We start from the raw sequence: 25,966 nt of genomic DNA, 5'->3' as shown, positions 1-25,966 counted from the left end.
TTCAAGTTATTTGAGACATAAAAAGTGATGAAACAAAATGCAATAATTTGTGAAATTTCATGACCAGTGAGATAATTGGGCCTGAAATTCGATTTTACTCATAACTTAAATTCTATTGCTCTTAGAGCTAAAAGTTCTCCTGGAACAAATAAAAACATGGTGTTTCTGATTCCATAGAGCCAAAAATTAACTTTCTACGACGCATGGATCATGAGTTATGCTATTTTTTATGATTTTGGGCCCCCCGCATACAACTTTCCAAGGTTGCACGGACAGTTAGGGGTGCAACAATTCCAAAACACCATCAGACATGTTTTTAGGTGTAGGGCCACCATTGAAGACATACTTTTTGTTGAAATTCTAAAATTTTAATTTTTCACCGCACCCTAATCCACAACTGCTTTCAACCGATATGGAACAGGTTTTGGCAGACCGTGTTTTCCCAGAATGCCTACTGAAGAATCCATGGATTTGATACAATTTTTTGGAAGTGGTTCGTGAATGTTTTTCGAGGCATTAAAGATTGGGCATACCTTCCTCTCGCGACCGATTAAAGAATGGTCAGAAGATGAGCAGTACAAAAAAGCTAATACTATTGTACAAAGTCTTCATGTGGTCAACGATGCCGCCGAGAGAGAGGTAAAGCTATGCCATGATTTTTTGGGGGCAGTGCTCAGAGAGAGAAGATCGTCACCAAGATACCCTGCAAGTGGTTGAGAATGCCAGACATCAGCTACCAAATCAAAGAAAGAAAATTCTGAAATCAGCATCGTGGTTTCTAGCATTATAAATTAATGCAATACTACCTTACTGCTTTACCTTGCAATGTGTTGAATGTTTGTTTCTGTTGAAATTAAATATGCAAATTACAATAGTTATATAACAATTATTTTAAAAGTAGGTATTAGTTACACACTTACACGGTTATAGAACAAGTTTTTTAAATAAATTTTATGTATATTATATACCATTAATGCCAAATAATTCTTGTCGTACAAGAGAAAAATAATTTTTTCTCATTATCTTTATTTCTCAAGGACCTATTTTTATCTATTATCTTTATTTCTATAGACCTATATATATAATGTTAGAAAGACTAATATAAATATGAGGTTTCAGGTCATTTTGAGCTATAAATCAACTCTCTAGCCCAAGTATAACTGTAGATACTGTCAAATCGTGATCATCTGGGCGAGCGAAGGGGTTCAAAAGTTTGGGGGTTCAAAAGTTTGGGGGTGACCTGCTACCCCTAAACCAGGGGTCGATCTTAACTTTCTTTTTCACTAGCCCACCGGACTAGTTGCTCCCCGTTTTCACTAGCCCCGTAGCCTGCACGATTTTTCACTAGTCCGACTTAGTGTTGGGCGATATATCGAATTTTCGATACGATATCTTTTCAATATCGATATTTATTTCAATATCGTTCGATAACTCGTAACTGCAAAACCCTACAAAAACGTTGCCGAAGCCAAACAGCAAAAGTTGAAATTGCCTCAGCAATTGCTGTGAACGTTTATTACGAAAAAATTGTACCAAACATGAAAAACAAGAAGCGAAAAATATGCTAGAGTAGTCTATTACGACCGCACTGTTTGATTTGTTGTGATGTAATAATACCAAAAGTGGCGATAAAGCGAGCAACGCGATACGCACGCTGTTACGGTAATTCACGTTGAATAACTCAGGGGGAGGAAAAGTAAGTTAATTTTGGGTTGATTCAACGTTTGAGTCAGCACAAATCGATTTAATTTTCCCGGCGGGTTATATTGCGTACCAACAATGCCCATATTGCGTACCAACAATGCCCAATAAGAAATTTACGTTTGTTTTACATTAATTCGACATCTAGCGACGTTGAATTACCATAAAATAACGTTAATTGCTCAACCAAGTACCGGCAACAAATTAATCGACCGCTGCGAGAAGATTGCCTCGATTTAGGTATGCACTAACATAATTTCGGCACAGTTGAGATACTGCGAGCAACACAAAGTCTGTTTGATGAAGAACTAGATGTCAGAATCGGAATCATCAGATGCTGTATCGGAGGATTAGGTTGTCGTGTCATCACTGGAATCGGACACATCAAGAGGCTCATCGCTTGGCTGTAAATCTACACTGTCTTCGCTGTTTGCAATGAAGCGTCCACGCTTTGCGGCTTTCGAGCTTTGATACCCATCCACACGCCTCTTTCGCAGAGCTCCATCAGGGTGTTGACTAAGAAACAAATCTATGACTGTGGCATAACGACTGGGAGGAATGTCTAACCCTAACCTTACAAGCGCTCTTGTGGCCTCGGCATTTTTATTGCCGACGCTAATGCGCCATTCATGCATCTGCATCGGCAATCACCTCGGCAATTGCCGACACTAATTTCGAAAACTGAGAAACTCTTTTCTTAATTAGTACAAAAATATCGAAAAGTATCGAAATATCGAGTATTTTTTCAAATATTGTATCGTTTTTTTCAATATCGCCCAACACTAGTCCGACTAGTTTACTGACTTTTCACTTGTCTGATGACGTATTAACAATAGCGATAACTACCCAGCTAACACTCAGCGTTAGACACTTTGTAGTAACGTTGAATCAGCATTTGATCACGATAATATCAACAAAAAAATGTTAATTTTGCGGCAGTGGCTATTTGACCGGCGCCGGTCTTTGAATCTGAAACACTATTTGACCGTCATTACGTCATTGTCCAGTCACTTTTTTTCTTTTTCTCTTTCAAAGCAAAAGATGAGAAGCGCACATATAAGTTCTGAATCCAACCATTTTATTCAACTCGTTATGTGGCGCGTGTGGTACGTCGCCGCTTCCTATTCTAGAGGGACTGAGTTCGATACTACCCAGAAGCGTTCTTTTTTTTTAACTAAATTTTGACCCAAAGTGCATTTTGTTGAGAGCAAAAATGTATTGCTTCGTTCGGCAAACACGGTCACATCAATCAATCATTTTATTTTTCGTCATTAACGCGTCCGGGACGAAAAAGATACTAAAAGATACTAAAATTAAAATTCGTATTATCACAAAACTGCTTCATTTATGTGGCTTAATTTATTATACAAATTGTTGCAATTATAATTTGCTTTTAAATATATTTTTTGAAACTATTTTTATTAAGTCTACCTTACTGTGAAATTATAAATGCATTTAAATCGCCAAATTTTTTTTTTCGTTTTTATTTTTGTGAAATCTTGATAAATTTCAACTAAAGTTGATTAATCACTCCTTATCTAAAAAAATAAATAGTGCGTAGCCTATGATCCCTGGTATTTGATTGTACTTAATTGTATCTCACGTTGGACTTAGTTTTTTTCCCTGAATTCATTTGGTCACACTAAGCCGGTTTCCTTAACTTTTCACTTTGCTACATCTTTATTTTGTGACGTCATAATTTCGTTAAACTTTCAAAGTGAAAAGTTTTGGAAACTTGTCACTATTTTTATTGTGTGTAGTACTGTAAAGCTTGAATCGCCCTTGTTGCAAGTGTTCATTGTACAGTAAGATTCGGCCTATTTTTTCTTTTGTTAAAGAGAGGGTTTAGGCTTGTTTTGTTTAACTTCAGCACGTGTTTAAAATCGCAAAATCGTCATTTCCGTAGGGTGGCAATTGACTAGTAGACCGTATGGTCGTCTCGTTGTCTCCCTGTCGGTATGGGAACTTGTGTAACTTTTGCATTGTGTATATTGCATATTTCAAACATGTAGCCCACCTATGTTCCTGTTACTGACAAATAAAACATTGATTGATAACTACAAAAGTCGATACATATAGACCTCCCAGCACGTTAATGAACGGGAAGACGTGGCAAAACCTTGAAAAGTTTAAAACGTGCCTGAATTGAAAAATTATGTAGGCTATATACCGTATCAGTAGTTAGCACGGCCACAATCGGAAAATTACCCAGAGAAATTCTCAAATTCCAGCAAATTAAAAAAACTCTAACTTTATTAGGTGCAAGTATAGAATCCGCCACCCTAGTCAACATGACGTCACAAAACGGACGCAACTACTACATAAGGGGTGAAAAAAAGGATGCTGAAAAGCGGCGGAATGAAGGTGATAAAGCGGAATGGACATGGATTTTTTAACAATTTTACTGTGTTTTTACAATAAAAACATTAAACCAACGTCGAGTGTTGAATATAACTACCTAGAATGACATAAAATTTACCAAATTGCATCAATTCAGCTAAAAATTTACCCAATTAAACTTTAAAAATAAAAATTGGAAACGTTTGCAACTAAATGTGTTGTAGCTATCTAAGTTCAGCTCGCATTTTAATTTTTACAATAAAAGTACCAATCAAACGCAACTGCAAAGAGTATGTCTTGCTTTATGCACCTGGAAAGTTTCAGGTTTATATCTTATCTACAAAACGGGCAATCGTCGTTCAAACGTAGCCGCTCGGCGACACTTTTTTCCAATGCATTGTAAAGGCGAATCGATCCTTATTCAGTATAAGCCACCCCCTGTTTGCTGTGATTGGTAAATAGTGCTTCCACTAAACTTGCTGTAGTTTTCTCGTTTCTGCTCGGATTTTAACAATTTTGCCATCGTTGGAAAGCACGATCATACATCTACACGAATCAATTAAACAGTAGCACAAAATAGGTAGGCTACTAGCTTTATCTTGTAATAACTTAAACTTCACCAACTTGTAACGATTCTCAGCAATTTAATTTTTGCAATAAAATCATTATTATTTTGCAAACTAAAATATGTCTTGCTTTATGCACATGAAAACTTTCAGGTTTATATCTTTTCCACAAAACTGGCAATCGTCGTTCAAACGTAGCCGCTCGGCGACACTTTTTTCCAATGCATTGTAAAGGCAAATCGATCCTTATTCAGTATACGCCACCCCCTGTTTGCAGTGATGGGTAAATAGTGCTTCCACTAAACTTGCTGTAGTTTTCTTGTTTCTGCTCGGATTTGAACAATTTTGCCATCGTTGGAAAGCACAATCATACATCTACCCGAATCAATTGGCTACAAATCCAAAACAAGTACTATCTTTATCTTGTAATAACTTAAACTTCACCAATTTGTATCGATTCTCAGCAATTTAATTTTTACAATAAAATTATTAATCCTTTACAAATTGAAAGAGTATGTCTTGCTTTATTCACCTGAAAAGTTTCAGGTTCATATCTTATCTACCAAACGAGCAATCGTCGTTCAAACTTAACCGCCCAGCAAAGCTTTTTTTTTCAAAGCATTGTAAAGACGAATCGATCCTTATTCAGTATACGCCACCCCCTGTTTGCTGTGATCGGTAAATAGTGCTTCCACTAAACTTGCTGTAGTTTTCTCGTTTCTGCTCGGATTTTAACAATTTTGCCATCGTTGGAAAGTAAAATTATATATATACCCGAATCAATTAAATGCAAGCACAAATTAAGCACCAGATTTGTCTTGTGATAACTTAAACTTCACCAACTTGTAACAATTCTCAGCAATTAAATTTTTACAATAAAATCATTAATTCCTTATAAATTGAAAGAGTATGTCTTGCTTTATGCACCTGAAAAGTTTCAGGTTTATATCTCATCTACCAAACGAGCAATCGTCGTTAAAACTTAACCACCCGGCGAAGCTTTTTTCAATGCATTGTAAAGGCGAATCGATCCTTATTCAGTATACGCCACCCCATGTTTGCTGTGATCGGTAAATAGTGCTTCCACTAAACTTGCTGTAGTTTTCTTGTTTCTGCTCGGATTTGAACAATTTTTCCATGGTTGTAAAGCACAATCATACATCTACCCGAATCAATTAGCTACAAATCCAAACCAAGTACTATCTTTATCTTGTAATAACTTAAACTTCACCAACTTGTACCAATTCTCAGCAATTTAATTTTTACAATAAAATCATTAATATTTTGCAAATGGAAAGAGTATGTCTTGGTTTATTCATCTGAAAAGTTTCAGGTTTATATCTCATCTACCAAACGAGCAATCGTCGTTCAAACGTAGCCACTCGGCGAAGCTTTTTTCCAATGCATTGTAAAGGCGAATCGATCCTTATTCAGTATAAGCCACCCCCTGTTTGCTGTGATCGGTAAATAGTGCTTCCACTAAACTTGCTGTAGTTTTCTCATTTCTGCTCGGATTTTAACAATTTTGCCATCGTTGGAAAGTACAATTATATATCTACTTGAATCAATTAAACACAAGCACAAAGTACGTGCTAATTTTATCTTGTGATAACTTAAACTTCACCAACTTGTACCAATTCTCAGCAATTTAATTTTTACAATAAAATCATTAATATTTTGCAAATGGAAAGAGTATGTCTTGGTTTATTCATCTGAAAACTTTCAGATTTATATCTCATCTACCAAACGAGCAATCGTCGTTCAAACTTAACCGCCCAGCGAAGCTTTTTTTCAATGCATTGTAAAGGCGAATCAATCCTTATTCAGTATACGCCACCCCCTGTTTGCTGTGATCGGTAAATAGTGCTTCCACTAAACTTGCGGTAGTTTTCTTGTTTCCGCTCGGATTTTAACTGAAAAGTTCAGGTTTATGTCTTATCTATAAAGCGAGCAATCGTCCTTCGTATTTGGACAACACTGATACATCTCACATCTAGGAAAAGAGCAAGATGCTAGCCGTTTTTGTCATTCGTCCAGTTCAAAGAACACGCAACTCAATTTAAACCCTTTGAATTGGGATTGTTTAGAGGGTAGCTCATAGCCTTCCTACCAGTTCTGTAGCCAAGGGGGGGGGGGGTTGGGTGTTACAACCCCCCTTTAGCACGCGTGTGACGTCACGATATTGAAAATGATGCTTTCAGTATTTACGTCTCTAAAACAAAGTTTGCCTAATTTTAAACGAAACTGCATTAAAAGAGCGAGTTTTGCCAATACCAAACATTCAAATATCTCAACCAGGAATACGCAACAAGAAAACATAGCGACTTAGCTCTATTACTAAAAAATGTTACGTTTGAACGACGATTGCCAGTTTTGTAGATAAGATATAAACTTGAAACTTTTCATGTGAATAAAGTAAGACATACTCTTTCAATTTGCAAAAGTTTAATAATTTTATTGTATAAAGTAAATTGCTGAGAATCGGTACAAGTTGGTGAAGTTTAAGTTATCACAAGAAAAAGATGGTACTTACTTTGTGCTTGCATTTAATTGATTCGGGTATATATATAATTTTACTTTCCAACGATGGCAAAATTGTTAAAATCCGAGCAGAAACGAGAAAACTACAGCAAGTTTAGTAGAAGCATTATTTACCAATCACTGCAAACAGGGGGTGGCGTATGGGTCTGCTACTATTCGGCGAGTCCGATTCGGCGAGTCCGATTCGGCTAATCCGATTCGGCGAGTTCCCTATTCGGCGAGAGCCTTTTTCGGCGAGTGCCCTATTCGGCGAGTTTTTGAAATTTTATTTTTGAAAGGGAATTATCGAGTAGCCTACCGTAGCCTAATTATAATTGCCGTTTTTACATGATTAAACGTTGAAATCCTGCAGAAAGGAATAAAAATAAAATGTTTGAACTATTAAATTAAAATTCGTTATGTCAGTTCAGTTGAGTTGTTTTTATTTCTGACCATCATATGAAAAACAATACACGTCAACATAGCAAAGGTAGAAGCGACAAAACGCGAACGTTAAAACGTGCTTGAATTCGTCATGTCAGTTTAGTTGTTTTTATTTTTGATCATGATATCAAAAACAATTCACGTCAACATAGCAAAGGTGTAGAAAAAGGTAGAAGCGACAAAACCCGAACGTTAAAACGTGCTTGTGACCGAAGTAAGTTATTGAGTTGAGAGAAATTTGGCACGGTCGCAACACCTTCAGAAAAATTTAAGAAATGAAGGGAAAATAAAAAAAAGATAATGTTACAAAAAAAAATCATGTTTAAAGTCTATTATATAAGTTAGTACTTTTGAATAGTTAAAATGATTAGTTTGGATCAACAAATGTGTGGCCTACAGCTTGGATTGAAAGTAAATTATCGGGTAACAGCCTAGTTATCCCGACCAGCAGAAATTACCGTATTCATAGGCGCCGACTTTTATTTTTGCACGGGGTGGCGGATAGCACAATATGGCAACCTAAACACTTTCAAACTGCATGTTTTTGTTTGATTTTTACTAAGCGTGTTTCGTAGATGCAATTGTCTTTTCACACCTGATTTGTAGCTCGATAATTTACAAAGCAACTTTAAAACAAAGCACAAGAGGTATGTCGTGAATTTTATTGTTGCGTTGCTGCTCTGACAATTAACATTTGGCAAAAGTATTTTTGCGAACAGCAGCTCTGTCAATCCAACTGTTAATCAACTGGTCAAGTTGTCATGGTAGATCGCAAGTAGGTTTTTATGCGCCTGAGTGCACTAAACGATCGCCTCGCAGGTGGTGGAAGGCAACGATAAGTATATTTTCACAATGCAGACCACGTTTGGAAGCATTAATGAAATTGTTTCATTGCTTTCAAATAGATCAAGCAGTTGCAAATCAGACAGAATGCTCTACCTTTGCATCTATCGTAATGTAGCCACGGGAATTCGCTCCCCACGATTTTTGATAGCTTCTCCCTTCAACAGCGATTACCCTGATCGTGCTAACGCCTTTTGGCAGAGGCACACTTTCGTTTCGTTCAGGCGTTTGATCACTTTCATGCTGGCTGAAATCCTGACTAGACGCAACAAAAAATGACTCAATGGAGGGCTGCAACTTTGAACGCTTTTTCGGTGGCATCTTTAAGCAGAATAAAACTGGAATGTCGGCGAAAACTTTTACTGGACGACTTTTCGTAATTTTTTTTATGATGTAACAAGCAACTCCTATGTCAGACCAATAAATTCCCGCCTCAGACTTTTACAGGACGACTTTTCGTAATTTTTTCTATGATGTAACAAGCAACTCCTATGTCAGACCAATAAATTCCCGCCTCACAGTTTGTCACGCATTGACACGTAATATTACTGCATGAAGTAGATAACAAAGTAGAAATTAAAGCATGAAGTAGATGACAGTACACTCCAATAATAATTGAAATCGGAAAATAATTCAAAATGCAAAATCTTGAGCAATTGAAAAAGGTTGCTTTTATTATTGGGAATTGGCAGGGGGTGTAGCTTTCCTCCAATAGAATCATGTAAACGTGTAAATTTGCAGAACGTTAAAACTGCTACTTTACTAGGTGCACTTTTTAAATAAAACTTAAAAAGTTTCGAAAATTGCACTTTTTTAATGAAATTTGAAATAGATATTCATTTAGGGGGTGAAGCTATCAATCATCGAGATAATTTTATTTCCAAGTATTTTATAGCTGGCATAATTTATAGCGATATTATGAGCAGTTTAAAAATTTTCAAAAAATATTTTTGAAGGACGCAATGGAAAGATCGTATTTTATTGATTAATAAATCCCATTGTAAACCTAACAAATTTAACAATGACTTATGACAAGTAACAAATAAAACGATCGCAACAACAAGGAAAAAACTCGTAGCCACGTGTTGCGTAATCTTCACGTAGCTTGCTTGATGTTACGCGAGTATCATGCTTGTGACAAAAACAATCATTTTCTTCGCAATACTATACTGCAGTAGTTCTCAAACTGTGCGTCGCGACGCCCTGGTGCGTCGTTTCAATTTTCCAAGGGCGTCGCAGAAGAGTTTCGTTTCGCAGCTGAATTCAATTTATCTTATAAAGATGAGGATAATCCTTTGATTAGCAGTTTCAGTTGTCATCAAAGTTGTTAACTTCATTGAAACACGCCCACTGAAGTCAAGAGTTTTCAAAAAACTTTGTGGAGAAATGAATGCAGCGCATCGGAGTTTGCTCTTTTAATTTTCATCCAAGTAGCTTTTGCTTAAAAAATTCTTTGAACGCTTCTACGAATTGGTGGATGAACTTCAGGCTTTTTTGCAGCAAGAAAATAATCCACTTGCAGATTGTTTAGCTCAGAACAATTTCTTATTGAAACTGGTTTACTTTACTTGTGTGATATCTTCGCCAAACTGAACATTTCTATGCAGGGCCGAATAAAAATGACATTTCAGATAAAATTGCAGCATTCGTTAAAAAGCTGCTATTGTGGAAGATATAGCAAACCTGTCTGGAAGCTCTCGATACTTCACTTTCTCGTCCAATTTGCTTGAAAAGAAAAGTATGACGCTGCCTTCAAATTTGTGAAGCATAGGCCTATTTGGGCAACATTTGTTCAAGTTCGAGTCGAAATTTGCAAAATACTTCCCGAAAAATTTATTAAACTACGAATGGATTCGTGATTTTTTCGTCCAACCTACTCCACTGTCTTTTACTGCACAAGAAAAAGAAGCCTACATTGACCTTTCTTGTGACAATGCCCTGAGAAGGATGTTTAATTTAGGAAATCCAGCAAATTTCTGGATTTCGATGAATGGCGATTATCCAGCTTTGGTGAAGAAAGCACTACGAATTATTATCCCATATGTCACGTCATATTTATGTGAAGCAAGATTTTCTGCCTTGGCGGTGATAAAAAGCAAATTTCGATCACCAATAAACACTGAAAGAAAAATGCGGGTGGCAATTTCAAAAATTCTCCCAAGATTTAATGAACTTTGTAAAAACAAACAAGCCCACACGTCACATTAAATAATATGCATTGCTTTTTGTTGTTGTATCAACAAACAAAACTTAAATAATAAGTTTCCTCATTAACTTTTATTTGCGGGTGCGTCGCAAGTCCAGAAAACTTTTCCAGAGGCGTCGCAACAAAAAAAAGTTTGAGAACCTCTGCTATACTGTATTGGTTCACCTCTTGCTTTACGTTGACTTGAAGCGAAAACCAATGATCAAAAAAAGATTTAAACGTCCGTTTAAATTACATTTATTTGCAGCAAGTAATGTAACCTAAACGGGGTGGCTGCCACCCCGTAAGTCGGCGCCAGTGACCGTATTTACATTGTTTTAACGTCGCTAAACGTTGAAATCGTGTAGAAAAGAGAACTTTGCTGACTAGGATACGTTGAAACTGGGAAACATTCACAGAAGCCCTTCGATTTGTTCCAAGAACCCATTTAGCCTAACAGTTCATTTGTACATTGATTCAACGTCTGAATACATTATCTTAAAAATGCAACGTATCGAAGGGCTTCTGTGAATGTTTCTCAGTTTCAACGCAGGCCTTAAAACTCGTGTTTTTTTCCGGCAGCCATCGTGGCCTACCGAGAGCTCCTTCTCGGCGGCCAAATCTGCGTGCTTGGAGGCCAAAATACAATAACGATAGCACAAGTAAATAGCATTAAACTTGCAACAATGTTAAAATGATCACCTAGCGTTGTTGAAGTCTGGGCGACGTCCTGCAATAGAATCGTTGTACCACGCATTAGATGCTTTAATATCGGGATTGTAATCCGGTATTGCGGGACCATCTAACGACGCTAAATTGTTTTAACTGCTCGCAACTCAGTAAATTGTTTCAACTGCATACCGCCCTTCATAAAACCTGACCATTTATTCCGTTGTGATGTCACCATTGAGGGTGTGAAGTCACCAACCCACAGCGTTCTCAACTATGAAGACACGTGTTTTACCCACGGAGTCAACTAACCTAGTTCTCCTTTTTTACAACAATTCAATGTCCGACAACATTGAATCGATATAAAAACGACAATATTGCCAGCCGATGTAAATTAGCACTTCGGATTAACACTTCGTTAAAATAAACATCGGGAATTGCAAACAAGACTTACAGCGCTGGTGATCGCAGCTGGATATATTCAATACAACAGTAGTGACTATGACGCGCTGACCTAATTCTGCGTCACTCTTTGATACTACATATTTTCGACATTTAATCCACGATCATTCTATTGCGAAATTAAATAATTGGCTAGAAGAAACCGGCGGCCAAACTTGGCCGACGGAGGAGGTAGCACAGGCGGTCATTCAAGCACTACTTAGCGGCCATGGCCGCGATGGCCGCCGGCTGCTTTAAGGCTTGCAACGTATCCTAGTCATCAAACTTCTCTTTTCTACACGATTTCAACGTTCAGCGACGTTAAAACGATAGGCCACACATTTGGTTAGCCTTTTCATTCTGTTACTACAATGTAAAAATGAACTGTTAGGCTAACTGGGTTCTTGGAACAAATTTTTGCTGGTAGGGATAACTAGGCTACAGTACCCGATAGTTTACTTTCAATCCAAGCTGTAGGCCACACATTTGTTGATCCAAACTAATCATTTTAACTATTCAAAAGTACTAATTTATAGATATAATATATAAACATGATTTTTTTTGTAACATTTTATTTTTTTTATTTTCCCTTCACATCTTAAATTTTTCTGAAGGTGTTGCGACCGTGCCAAATTTCTTTCAAATCAATAACTTACTTCGGTCACAAGCACGTTTTAACGTTCGCGTTTTGTCGCTTCTACCTTAAAAACAACTGAACGGGCATGACGAATTCAAGCACGTTTTAGCGTTCGCGTTTTGTCGCTTCTACCTTTGCTATGTTGACGTGTATTGTTTTTGATATGATGGTCAGAAATAAAAACAACTGAACTGACATGACGAATTTTAATAGTTCAAACATTTTATTTTTATTCCTTTCTGCACGTTCAGCGACGTTAAAACGATGTGAAAACAGTTAGGCTCCGGTACTCGATAATTCCCTTTCAAAAATAAAATTTCAAAAACTCGCCGAATAGGGCACTCGCCGAAAAAGGCTCTCGCCGAATAGGGAACTCGCCGAATCGGACTAGCCGAATCGGATTAGCCGAATCGGACTCGCCGAAACGGGCCATTCCGGTGGCGTATAGGCTACTGCATAAGGATCGATTCGCCTTTACAACGCATTGGAAAAAAGCTTCGCCGAGCGGCTACGTTTGAACGACGATTGCCAGTTTTGTAGATAAGATATAAACTTGAAACTTTCTAGATGCATAAAGCAAGACATACCCTTTCAATTTGCACAGGCTTAATAATTTTATTGTATAAAGTAATTTGCTGAGAATTGGTACAATTTGGTAAAGTTTAAGTTATCACAAGATAAAGCTAATACTTACTTTGTGCTACTGTTTAATTTATTCGTGTAGATGTATGATCGTGCTTTCCAACGATGGCAAAGTTGTTAAAATCCGAGCAGAAACAAGAAAACTACAGCAAGTTTAGTGGAAGCACTATTTACCGATCACTGCAAACAGGGGGTGGCGTATACTGAATAAGGATTGATTCGCCTTTACAATGCATGGAACAAAAAGTGTCGCCGAGCGTCTACGTTTGAACGACGATTGCTTGTTTGGTAGATGAGATATAAACCTGAAACTTTTCAGGTGAATAAAGCAATTTGGCTTCATGAAAGACAGGGGAACAACCAACGCAATCTTCACGATGAGAATGCTTGGTGAAAGAGCAATCGAAGTCCAGCAAGACCTATATCTAGCATTTGTAGATTTTAAAAAAGCCTTCGATAAAGTTCGTCACGAACAGCTTTTTGAGATGCTGAACAACAAAATGCATGACTATCTCCAAACAAAGTCCTGAACCCCACTTTGTACTTCACCAGGGAGGCAACACAATTGAACAAGTGTCTTCTTTCAACTATCTTGGTTCTCTCTTAACAGCGGACGCACGATGTAAGAAAGAGATACGAAGAAGAATAGGCCTAGCTAAAGACGCTTTTAATAGACTACGACCTATTCTATTGGATCGCAAGCTTTCTATTCTTCTGAAGGTGCGACTTCTCAAAGTGTTAGTGTGGTCTGTTCTCCAGTATGGTTGTGAAACATGGACTTTCAACACAGAAACTAGGCGTAACATTGAAGCAGCAGAAATGTGGTTTTACAGAAGAATGCTCAGGATTTCATATACTGATCACATCACAAATGCAGAAGTTTTGAACCAAGTACATCAAGATAAGGAACTATTGAACAACATAACTCAAAGGCAACTCAAATTTCTCGGTCACATTATCAGAAAGGAAGATTACGAAAATCTCTGTCTAAGCGGCCGCCTTCTCGGGAAACGTGCTCGTGGCAGACAAAGAACAACATTTATATCCAATTTCAATACATCAATCAGCCAACCAAGAACACTTTGGGACACTGCGCGACAAAGGGAACACTGGAAAAATTTACGAACTGAGCATCTAGTTCATCAAAGGCCGCATCGGCTATGATACTGTTGATGATGAAAGCAAGACATACTCTTTCAATTTGCAAAATATTAATGATTTTATTGTGAAACTTAAACTGCTGAGAATTGGTACATGTTTGTGAAGTTTAAGTTATCACAAGATAAAGTTAGTGCTTACTTTGTTCTTGTGTTTAATTAATTTGGGTAGATGTATAATTGTACTTTTTAACGATAACAAAATTGTTAAAATCCGAGCAGAAACAAGAAAACTACAGCACTTTCAGTGGAAGGACTATTTACCAATCACTGTAAACAGGGGGTGGCGTATACTGAATAAGGATCGATTCGCCTTTACAATGCATTGAAAAAAAGCTTCGCTGGGCGGTTAAGTTTGAACGACGATTGCTCGCTTGGTAGATGAGATATAAACCTGAAACTTTTCAGGTGAATAAAGCAAGACATACTCTTTCCATTTGCAAAATATTAATGATTTTATTGTAAAAATTAAATTGCTGAGAATTGGTGCAAGTTGGTGAAGTTTAAGTCATCACAAGATAAAGATAGTACTTACTTTGTGCTTGTGTTTAATTGATTCGGGTAGATATATAATTGTACTTTCCAACGGTGGTAAAATTGTTAAATTCCGAGCAGAAACGAGAAAACTACAGCAAGTTTAGTGGAAGCACTATTTACCGATCACTGCAAACAGGGGGTGGCGTATACTGAATAAGGATCGATTCGCCTTTACAATGCATTGAAAAAAAGCTTCGCTGGGCGGTTAAGTTTGAACGACGATTGCTCGCTTGGTAGATGAGATATAAACCTGAAACTTTTCAGGTGAATAAAGCAAGACATACTCTTTGCATTTGCAGAATATTAATGATTTTATTGTAAAAATTTAATTGCTGAGAATTGGTGCAAGTTGGTGAAGTTTAAGTTATCACAAGATAAAGATAGTACTTACTTTGTGCTTGTGTTTACTTGATTCGGGTAGATATATAATTATACTTCCTAACGGTGGCAAAATTGTTAAAATCCGAGCAGAGACGAGAAAACTACAGCAAGTTTAGTGGAAGGACTATTTACCGATCACAGCAAACAGGGGGTGGCTTATACTGAATAAGGATCGATTCGCCTTTACAATGCATTGAAAAAAAGCTTTGCTGGGCGGTTAAGTTTGAACGACGATTGCTCGTTTGGTAGATGAGATATAAACCTGAAACTTTTCAGGTGAATAAAGCAAGATATACTCTTTCAATTTGTAAAGGATTAATGATTTTGTTGTAAAAATTAAATTGCTGAGAATCGGTACAAGTTGGTGAAGTTTAAGTCATTACAAGATAAAGATAGTACTTGTTTTGGATTTTTAGCCAATTGATTCGGGTAGATGTATGATTGTGCTTTCCAACGATGGCAAAATTGTTAAAATCCGAGCGGAAACACGAAAACAACAGCAAGTTTAGTTGAAGCACTATTTACCGATCACAGCAAACAGGGGGTGGCGTATACTGAATAAGGATCGATTCGCCTTTACAATGCATTGAAAAAAGCTTCGCTGGGCGGTTAAGTTTGAACGACGATCGCTCGTTTGGTAGATGAGATATAAACCTGAAACTTTTCAGGTGAATAAAGCAAGACATGCTCTTTCAATTTGTAAAGGATTAATGATTTTCTTGTGAAAATTAAATTGCTGAGAATCGTTACAATTTGGTGAAGTTTAAGTTATCACAAGATAAATCTGGTGCTTAATTTGTGCTTGCATTTAATTGATTCGGGTAGATATATAATTGTACTTTCCAACGATGGCAAAATTGTTAAAATCCGAGCAGAAACGAGAAAACTACAGCAAGTTTAGTGGAAGCACTAGCCTATTTACCGATCACAGCAAACATGGGGTGGCGTATACTGAATAAGGATCGATTCGCCTTTACAATGCATTGAAAAAAAGCTTTGCTGGGCGGTTAAGTTTGAACGACGATTGCTCGTTTGGTAGATAAGATATGAACCTGAAACTTTTTAGGTGAATAAACCAAGACATACTCTTTCAATTTGTAAAGGATTAATAATTTTATTGTAAAAATTAAATTGCTGAGAATCGGTACAAATTGGTGAAGTTTAAGTTATTACAAGATAAAGATAGTACTTGTTTTCGATTTGTAGCCAATTGTTGCCGGTAGATGTATGATTGTGCTTTCCAACGATGGCAAAATTGTTCAAATCCGAGCAGAAACAAGAAAACTACAGCAAGTTTAGTGGAAGCACTATTTACCGATCACTGCAAACAGGGGGTGGCGTAGCCTATACTGAATAAGGATCGATTTGCCTTTACAATGCATTGGAAAAAAGTGTCGCCGAGCGGCTACGTTTGAACGACGATTGCCCGTTTTGTAGATAAGATATAAACCTGAAACTTTCCAGGTGCATAAAGCAAGACATACTCTTTGCAGTTGCGTAAGATTGGTACTTTTATTGTAAAAATTAAAATGCGGCTACGTTTGAACAACGATTGCCAGTTTTGTGAAAAAGATATAATTCTGAAAGTTTTCATGTGCATAAAGCAAGACATATTCTTTTAGTTTGAAAAGATTTAATGATTTTATTGCAAAAATTAAATTGCTGAGAATCATTACAAGTTGGTGAAGTTTAAGTTATTACAAGATAAAGCTAGTACCTATTTTGTGCTACTGTTTAATTGATTCGTGTAGATTTATGATCGTGCTTTCCAACGATGGCAAAATTGTTAAAATCCGAGCAGAAACGAGAAAACTACAGCAAGTTTAGTGGAAGCACTATTTACCGATCACAGCAAACAGGGGGTGGCTTATACTGAATAAGGATCGATTCGCCTTTACAATGCATTGGAAAAAAGTGTCGCCGAGCGGCTACGTTTGAACGACGATTGCCCGTTTTGTAGATAAGATATAAACCTGAAACTTTCCAGGTGCATAAAGCAAGACATACTCTTTGCAGTTGCGTTAGATTGGTACTTTTATTGTAAAAATTAAAATGCGAGCTGAACTTAGATAGCTACAACACATTTAGTTGCATACGTTTTATATTTTTATTTTTAAAGTTTAATTGGGTAAATTTTTAGCTGAATTGATGCAATTTGGTAAATTTTATGTCATTCTAGGTAGTTATATTCAACACTCGACGTTGGTTTAATGTTTTTATTGTAAAAACACAGTAAAATTGTTAAAAAATCCATATTCATTCCTAGTTCAGGTCCTTAGGGGAATCTTTAGGCTAAACGTGTTACACGTTGTTTTTTTGCATATTTTTGCAGTTGATCAACCCAACTTTGATTTTAGTGGGTGCCGCAACTTTTTGGGTCACGTGATCACCCCCAAATCGGGGATTTCCCCAGAAATCACGTTTCAGCTCTTTTTACGTCATTTTTGTGCAATTACATATTCGATTTTTGTATATTTTAACTTAAAAAGCACATACTAATAAGTGAGACAAAATAAACACAAAATAATTTAATTGATGACATCATTGTGACGTCATCAAATATTTTTTTTTGCTTTTTTAACCTATTTTGGTCGTTTGCTGTTGGTTTTAGTTGGAGTACCGGTTACTAAAACCATTTCACAATTCCTAAAAGTAGTTTCGTCATGATTGCGTCTTTTATGACGTCATCATTACATTATTAAAACTAAACAACTTCAAATTCAGGAACCAAAGGTAAGTTTATTCCGAAAAAAGCGATCAAATACTCTCATTATTAGTTTTGCAAATGCTTAAAATTTTACAATTGCAAGCAATAACAATAATTCCAGTACAGTATGACGCAATAACGACGTCATCAAGGGAATAACCAGAAGAGCAGCTACCAGGGGTGAATTTCCCTTTTGGTCATGCCACTTTAAAATTTAAAATAATTATGTAGCCCTAATTATGATCTACAAATGCAATTAATACACGACCCCAGATGATGCAATGTCAGAGTCTTAACACTGTTAATTCAAGATGAAAAAACTAGCGGTTTTCGATGTTAAATTCCTACCATACGTAATTTGATATTAAAAAAAATCGTGTACGACAAGTTTTTTCAAGTTACAAGATAGAGTTTAGAAAGTCAAAAGCATTTCTTGAATGATGATTGTGGATTGGAGATGAAACGTAAATGTGGATTGAAGATGAAACATCAGAGAGGATTGGATATTTTGTGGTCGAATTGCATGTTTCGTACTCGCATGAACAAAGACTTGTGCATTTTATGGATTTTTTCTTACAGGGACATCGAGAGCCACAAGTAGACTGACAAAACGGAACAAGCTGATTTGCATCATTATGTTTCCAACCCCAAGCTAAAGGAGAAGGTAGTTGCTGAACATTTACGAGGCTTGATTTCCGTATTTCAGCTTGATGTCCGTATTTCAGCTTGATGTATCGCTCTGCGTGTATGTTGCATCAAAGCAGCTGACGTTGGTGGCAGCTTTTCAATAGTGCAACCATTGGTAAACATCATATAACGGCATTCGTCTACATCCGTGATAGTAGGACTATTGCCATAAAGAGCTATGACATACTTTTGTATGTCATTTATAGAACTAGGTGAGCTTGAGAAATTCAGAGAGTTAAATAAGCCACACATTGCGGTAAGATTAAGCATCCAACAATCCCAAGCCTTTTTTTCCGAAGACGAAACAGTATCACAGATTGTGATAGCATAAAACAAAGGTAAAGAAGCGCAAATCATCTGAGATTGAGGTGAAGATGAAACAATATCATGGATTGGAATGAAGCGAGTTTTTCCTCCAACTCCAAATTCAACCCATAGTTTACAGATTTCTAACTTGTCAAAACACGAAATTGCAATAATTACCACATCAGTATCTACTGTTTTGACTATGGCATCGGATTTTCCATGTTTCACATGGAGAAACATACGGGTGTCTGCCTCTTCGTGATCACATGGGGAAACATCAGACATGTCCAATGTTTGATTGTTAAGAGCTGTATCTAATGATGTTACAACAATCGTAAACAAGTTTGGATCGACTGAAGTTATCACAGCTTGTTGAACCAGTTGATATAACGCAGTTTTGTTGCTGTCATTTCCCAAAAACTCAGACCAGTTGAGAGGAAGACGAGTATTACTTGTGACAGCCACGTAACATCCAGACCCTGTTTCTTGCAGAAGATAAGCCTCAGATAGCTACTGCCATCACAGAACATGCCAGCAGTGTGATGTCAGCCGATTATGAAGTAGTGAAAGAATCTGCCTCGAAAACCGATCACTACATTCCTTGATGGAGGGTTCTTGTTGCATCGAGTGCCATGGAAACTGGAGACAGTTATGGGTCTATTGCACAGTCGTATGCAGATTTTACCATTCGTCATTATCGCTTAGCAACGGTGGTCTTTGATGGATATGGTGGTCCGTCTATCAAAGACAATACCCATCAAAGACGCGGCATGAACGTCCACCCGGTTGTTCACTTTACTGTAGACACCCAGTTCATTGGAAAGAAGGAGCAGTTCTTGCCTCGAGCTTCCAACAAGGAAGGATTAATTTCTGCTCAACTGAGGAATAGAAGCTGCAATGTGATGAATGCTCCAGGTGATGCAGATATTGACATCGTCAAGACGGCAGATGGACAGCCCTCATCGACATAGTACGGCTTTAATTGGTGAAGACACGGACCTTTTAATATTGATACTACGCTATGCTGACACTGACCCAGACATTAAAGACCTCTACTTACACTCCGAAAAGGCTTACGCAACCAAAATACACGACATCAACAAACTTAAAGCAATCATCGGACCAGACATAATTATGCTTACAGCTCCTCTTCATTCATGCATTCACCGGTTGTGATTCAACGTCAAGGATATTTGGTATCGGGAAGAAGACGCTTTCCAGAAACTAGTGAAAAGTCAACCAATAATCAAAGAATGTGCAAATTGCTTTATTCTCCCAAATCAGACAGACCACATCATTAAGGATCTTGGAAACAAAGCTATGACCGTTATGTTTGGCAACGATGGCAGTAGTAACCTAGAAACACAGCGATACAATACATTGGTCAAGAAAATTAAAACAGCCAAATCCTTTGTTCACCCTGAACGCTTGCCACCTACATCATCCTTTACCAAATTCCACTGCCTCAGAGTTTACTACCAGATTATGGTCAGGATGGGTAGGCTACTGACGATGGTATGGATGCTCTAGACTGGGGATGGAAAGTAGACAATAATCAGATGGTTCCAATCATGACGAACATGAAAGCTGCCCCGGACAACCTACTGAAAGTGATCACTGCAATTGCGAATCGTGTTCACCTCACTGTAGTTGCCGGAGATATGTGCTACCATACCATGCTGGATGTGGACCATGCCAAACTGGTTCATGTGTCCATACAGCAGTCACATAATTACAGACGATGACATCGAGAGTCACAGCGATGAGCATTAGTAATACTTGATCCATTTGCTTTCTTTACGCTGATTATGTCAAGAGTCTACATGACCACATCGTATGACCTCTTTATGCCTGCTCAGTTAACCCAAATACATATAGAAATTTACCGGGTTTATTAATAAACAATACATTGTTATTGTACATTTTTAATTGTTTTGGCAGCCATCTTGGATTGCCATATTGAATTTATAGGCTATCAGATAATTTAACAATTCTGAGAATGGTCTCATTGACTTCACAAGGTATAAAAACCTAGATATAGACACCAAAACTACACGTTTTGGTCATATGATAACCTAGTTATGGTCAATTTACTGTCATTTTAATGGTTTGGCAGCCATCTTGGTTTGCCATATTGAATTTATAGGCTATCAGATAATTCAACAATTCTGACAATGGTCTCATTGACTTCACAGGGTATACAAACCTAGATATAGACATCAAAACTACATGTTTTGGTCATATGATGACCTAGTTATGTTCAATTTACTATGTTATTTTAATGGTTTAGCGGCCATCTTGGATTGCCATATTGAATTTATAGGCTATCAGATGAATTAACAATTCTGAGAATGGTTTCATTGACTTTACAGGGTATAAAAACCTAGATATAGACACCAAAACTACATGTTTTGGTCATAGGATGACCTAGTTATGGTCAATTTACTATTATTTTAATGGTTTGGCGGCCATCTTGGATGGCCATATTGAATTTATAGGCTATCAGATAATTCAACAATTCTGAGAATAGTCTCATTGACTTCACAGGGTATAATAACCTAGATATAGACACCAAAACTACATGTTTTGGTGATACGATGACCTAGTTATGGTCAATTTACTATGTTATTTTAATGGTTTGGCGGCCATCTTGGATTGCCATGTTGAATTTATAGGCCATCAGATGATTTAACAATTCTGAGAATGGTTTCATTGACTTTACAGGGTATAAAAACCTAGATATAGACACCAAAACTACATGTTTTGGTCATATGATGACCTAGTTATGGTCAATTTACTGTTATTTTAATGGTTTGGCGGCCATCTTGGATGGCCATATTGAATTTATAGGCTATCAGATAATTCAACAATTCTGAGAATAGTCTCATTGACTTCACAGGGTATAAAAACCTAGATACAGACACCAAAACTACATGTTTTGGTCATATGATGGCCGAGTTATGGTCAATTTACTGTTTTGTTCAATGGTTTAGCGGCCATCTTGAAAATAACCACTTTCCGGAAGTTGGATTCCTTAAGATTTTGAATATGTTAGTACTGACACTCAATACTAATCAAATCAGTGGAAAAACCATTGGTAACTTATTGTAACCAAAAAAGTAACACCAACAACAAACAAGCGACTACAATAAGAAAAAAACAAGCAAAAAATTAATACATGACGTCACAATGACGTCATTAATAACATAATTTTGTGCGATTTTTATCTCGTGTATTTTGTAGTGGCAGTCAGTCCAAATGTAAAAAAATAACGTATCTAATTGCATAAAAATGCCGTGAAAAGAGCTCAAAATTGACTTGGGGGGAATCCCCGATTTGGGGGTGATCACGGGACCCAAAAAGTTGCGGCACCCACTAAAATTGAAGTTAGATTCATCAGCTACAAAAAAATGCAAAAAAACAACGTGTAACACGTTTAGCCTAAAGATGCTCATTTTTGCCCCTAAGGGCCTGAACTATCCGCTTTATCACCTTCATTCCGCCGCTTTTCAGCATCCTTTTTTTCACCCCTTTTGTAGTAGTTGCGTCCGTTTTGTGACGTCATGTTGACTAGGGTGGCGGATTCTATACTTGCACCCTTTATTACTCACATTTGAAAAGACATAAAAAATAATTAAAACTGACTAAAAAATGCACTTCGTGTCAAAATTTAGTTAAAAAAAAATAAATAAAAAAAAAAGAACGCTTCCGGGTAGTATCGAACTCAGTCCCTCTAGAGTCGGAGGCGGCGACGTATCGCATGCGCCACGTTACGAGTTGAGTGAGATGGTTGGATTTAGAAATTATATGTGCTCAGGGCCGGATTTAGCTGATGGGGGGCCCGGGGCATTTTTAGATCGGGGGCTCCCGTGCAAAAAAATTTTTCGCGCCTACGGCGCGAAAAACCATCTCTACGTTTACAGTAGCATCAGTCCAGTACTGCGCAGCATTTTGCAGAAACTTTAAAGACCAAAAGGGAAAAAATAACACAAAATCACATTTTTTTCCACATAGGGGGGCCCTTCAAAAGTCGGGGGGCCCGGGGCAACTGCCCCCTCTGCCCCCCCCTAAATCCGGGCCTGTATGTGCTTCTCGTCTTTTGCTTTGAAAGAGAAAAAGAAAAAAGTGACTGTGTAGTGACGTCATGACCGGTCAAATAGTGTTTCAGATTCAAAGACCGGCGCCGGTCAAATAGCCACTGCCTAATTTTGCTAACTGCTGCTTGCTGGCTTCGTGCTGGCGACAGCCGACCTGGCGTGCTCACTACTATCCTACCACGTGACGTGTCTAGTGAAAATGCGAGAAAAAAGTAGTCACGTGCTCAGTTGACTGACTTTGCAGCCTTCTTTGTGCAACTTCGCCTCTGGCAAGCAAATTTCTGCAGTATTTCAGAGTGAGAGTGACGTCGCCAATCGCCATTTTGTAAACCAAAACTTTTCACCGGCGAATATTTTCACTAGCCAATCGGACTAGTACTGCAACATTTCTACTAGTCCGCGCAAATTTTCACTAACCATTGACTAAGATCGAACCGCTAAGATCGAACCCTGTAAACATAGTTTATTTTTCCTGAAATTTTAACAGATTGTTTTATACCCCTAACTTCCCCACCAAAAAAAAGTAAGGGTCAATCGATTCCAGTTTTGAAAATCATGAGGCACCAGCCGCACCATAGTACCTACTGTACTGAGGAGGCTGGAAGGCCGAAACGATGGGCACTGTCTGCAGTTATAGAACACTTCTGGAACGTGTCGTCACTTCTGGAACGAAGAAGCTTCAAGATCAAGCTGCGCTGGTTCGACTCTCGGGGTGTGTGCTTGAGCAACGCACGTTAAGGACAGCTCTCCATTCAGCGGCATCTAATGGATGGAATAGTTCCCTGCAACAAGACTTCAACAATCGGAAACTTCACTCTGTCAATCTCAGTGACCGGGCCTGCGTCAGTGATTCAAAGCCTCTACAAGTATGCGAAACTGTCAGGATTAAGCTCTGCAAGAAGCTGTCCCAGTCCGTGGATAAAGATTCAATCAATCAAATCAATGTACATAACATATATAATAATTTTACCTAGGCTAAAGCTCAAGACACTTTTTCAAGACACTTTCAAAGACACTTCTCTCTGTAAACAAAGTCCTGAACCCCACTTTGCACTTTACCAGGGAGGCAACACAATTGAACAAGTGTCTTCTTTCAACTATCTTGGTTTTCTCTTAACAGCGGACGCACGATGTAAGAAAGAGATACGAAGAAGAAGAATAGGTCTAGCCAAAGACGCTTTTAATAGACTACAACCTATTCTAATTTGATCACAAGCTTTCTATACCTCTGATGGTGCAACTTCTCAAAGTGTTGGTGTGGTCACATGGTTGTGAAACATGGACCTTCAACACATAAACTAAGCGTAACATTAAAGCCGCTGAAATGTGGTTTTACAGAAGAATGTTCCAGATTTATATAGTGATCACATCACAAATGCAGAAGTTTTAAACCAGGCAACAAAATAAGAAACTCAAAGGCAACTCAAATTTCTCGGTCACACCATCAGAAAAAACGAATTCAAAAATCTGTGGCAGAAAACGAACATTTGTAATTGTATCTAATTTTCAAGGAAATCAATCAGCCAACCAAGAATACAGAGTACTACTGCATGACAAAGGGACATAGGAAAATTTACAAACTGAGCATCTAGCCCAGTTCATCAAAGGCTGCATCGGCTATAATACTGTAGTAGTAGTATTTTACAAACCTGCTTCGTTGAAGCATAGATTTCTTGATCATCAAAGTATTCTGTATGCAAGTTATACTTTTTCAAGAAGTAATTTTTGTAAAAGAAACAATGACAAACATATTTTTCTTTTGACATTATAGCAAAAGAAGCAAACAATTAAGTTTGAAGTGTTATTACTAGGGCCATTTAAAGTCATTAAAGTCATATTTTTTTCTATGCATCAGTAAGTCGTGAAATCAATTTTAACGCAAAAACCGCATCCCTATGAGGTATATTAAGAAAGTTATGAAGTCATATAAAGTCATATTTTCCTGGTTAGGTCATAAATCAGCTTTTTAAGTTATATAGTCATATTTTTGAGTTATAGAGTCATACCGTTGTATACTTTAAATAAAAAATACCAATTTAAGCGGTGAAGCAATTAAGCACTAAGAAAGTAAGGCAATTTCTGATTGAACGAAGGCAAACTGTATGAGGTCACACATTGAGGTCAACTAAATACTCAAAACGGAAAGTTGTACGTACACCATCAAAGAGGCCCATGCTGATCTAAATGCCCTTGATTTCGGAAAAGATCCGCTTGAGCTCAAAAATTACATTAAGAAGCAATTGGACAAAAACGATGTGAAACAAATTATGGAGCTACAAAGACAACACATTTCACCAGCGCTTTATGCAAAACTGCAGAAGTGTCAACCCACATCAGCGTCTGTGGAGCGCTCATTTTCCTTACTAAGGTCATTTTTACGTCCAAATCGTAATTTCAAAGACTCTAACATTCCACACTACATGAAACTGTACTACAACAGTGGTTTGAAATAAAAATGGATATGTATTACTGTTATGTTGCGTATGTTTTACTCTTTAGTTCCGTGAGTGACGTTGTTCGTATGTAAAAATAAACGATTTTCACATAAAGTCATATAAAGTCATATTTTCCAAAAAATAAAGTCATATTATTGATTTTTTAAGGTCATATAAAAATGGCCCTAGTTATTACAAACATTCCAATAACTAATAGACATCTAATTAAATACCGTAGTTGATAAGTCAGTTACAAAATTATCTAATTCACAATGTCACTTATCACAAGAAAAATTTTGCAACTTTTTTTACAGCCTTAACCAGGGTTGCCAGATCCAAAATAGCTTTGCCTGCCAAATGTTTCATAAAAACTGCCAAATTTTTCAGGGTTTTAAAAAAAACTGCCAAAAAAAATGCCAAACTGTTAGTGTTAATAGTCACTTGTCCTGTTAATCAGAAAGGTCATACACCATACTATTTGGTGCTACATATAGCTCTGTCTGATGGTATATTGTCTTAATTTAACTTGATAGACCACTTGTTGCAATTCGGTGGTGGTATCCACGTTTTTCCTCGTTATTTCAGGAAAACTTTCGCAAGTGCTGTAGCCTATTATAGCACACAATCACTAATTATTGGTGGTTGGTCAATTCTTGGTCGTTGGTTTGAAT

At 37.4% G+C, this 25,966-nt stretch overlaps 1 protein-coding gene across 1 annotated transcript in view; it reads right to left on the bottom strand.

Annotated features, from left to right (window-relative positions):
* LOC145775245 (2-oxoglutarate and iron-dependent oxygenase domain-containing protein 2-like) overlaps positions 1–24,527 on the bottom strand; it is a 69,251-nt gene extending 44,724 nt beyond the window's left edge. Inside the window, exon 1 of the mRNA XM_082586498.1 lies at positions 24,510–24,527. The gene's annotated coding sequence lies outside the window, so the exon portion shown is untranslated. The remainder of the gene's footprint in view (positions 1–24,509) is intronic.
* Between the last annotated feature and the right edge of the window lie 1,439 nt (positions 24,528–25,966).

This window comes from Aplidium turbinatum, chromosome 8, assembly GCF_918807975.1.
Source record: "Aplidium turbinatum chromosome 8, kaAplTurb1.1, whole genome shotgun sequence".
Lineage (NCBI taxonomy): Eukaryota > Metazoa > Chordata > Ascidiacea > Aplousobranchia > Polyclinidae > Aplidium > Aplidium turbinatum.
This window is presented reverse-complemented; position numbering and strand designations above follow the sequence as displayed.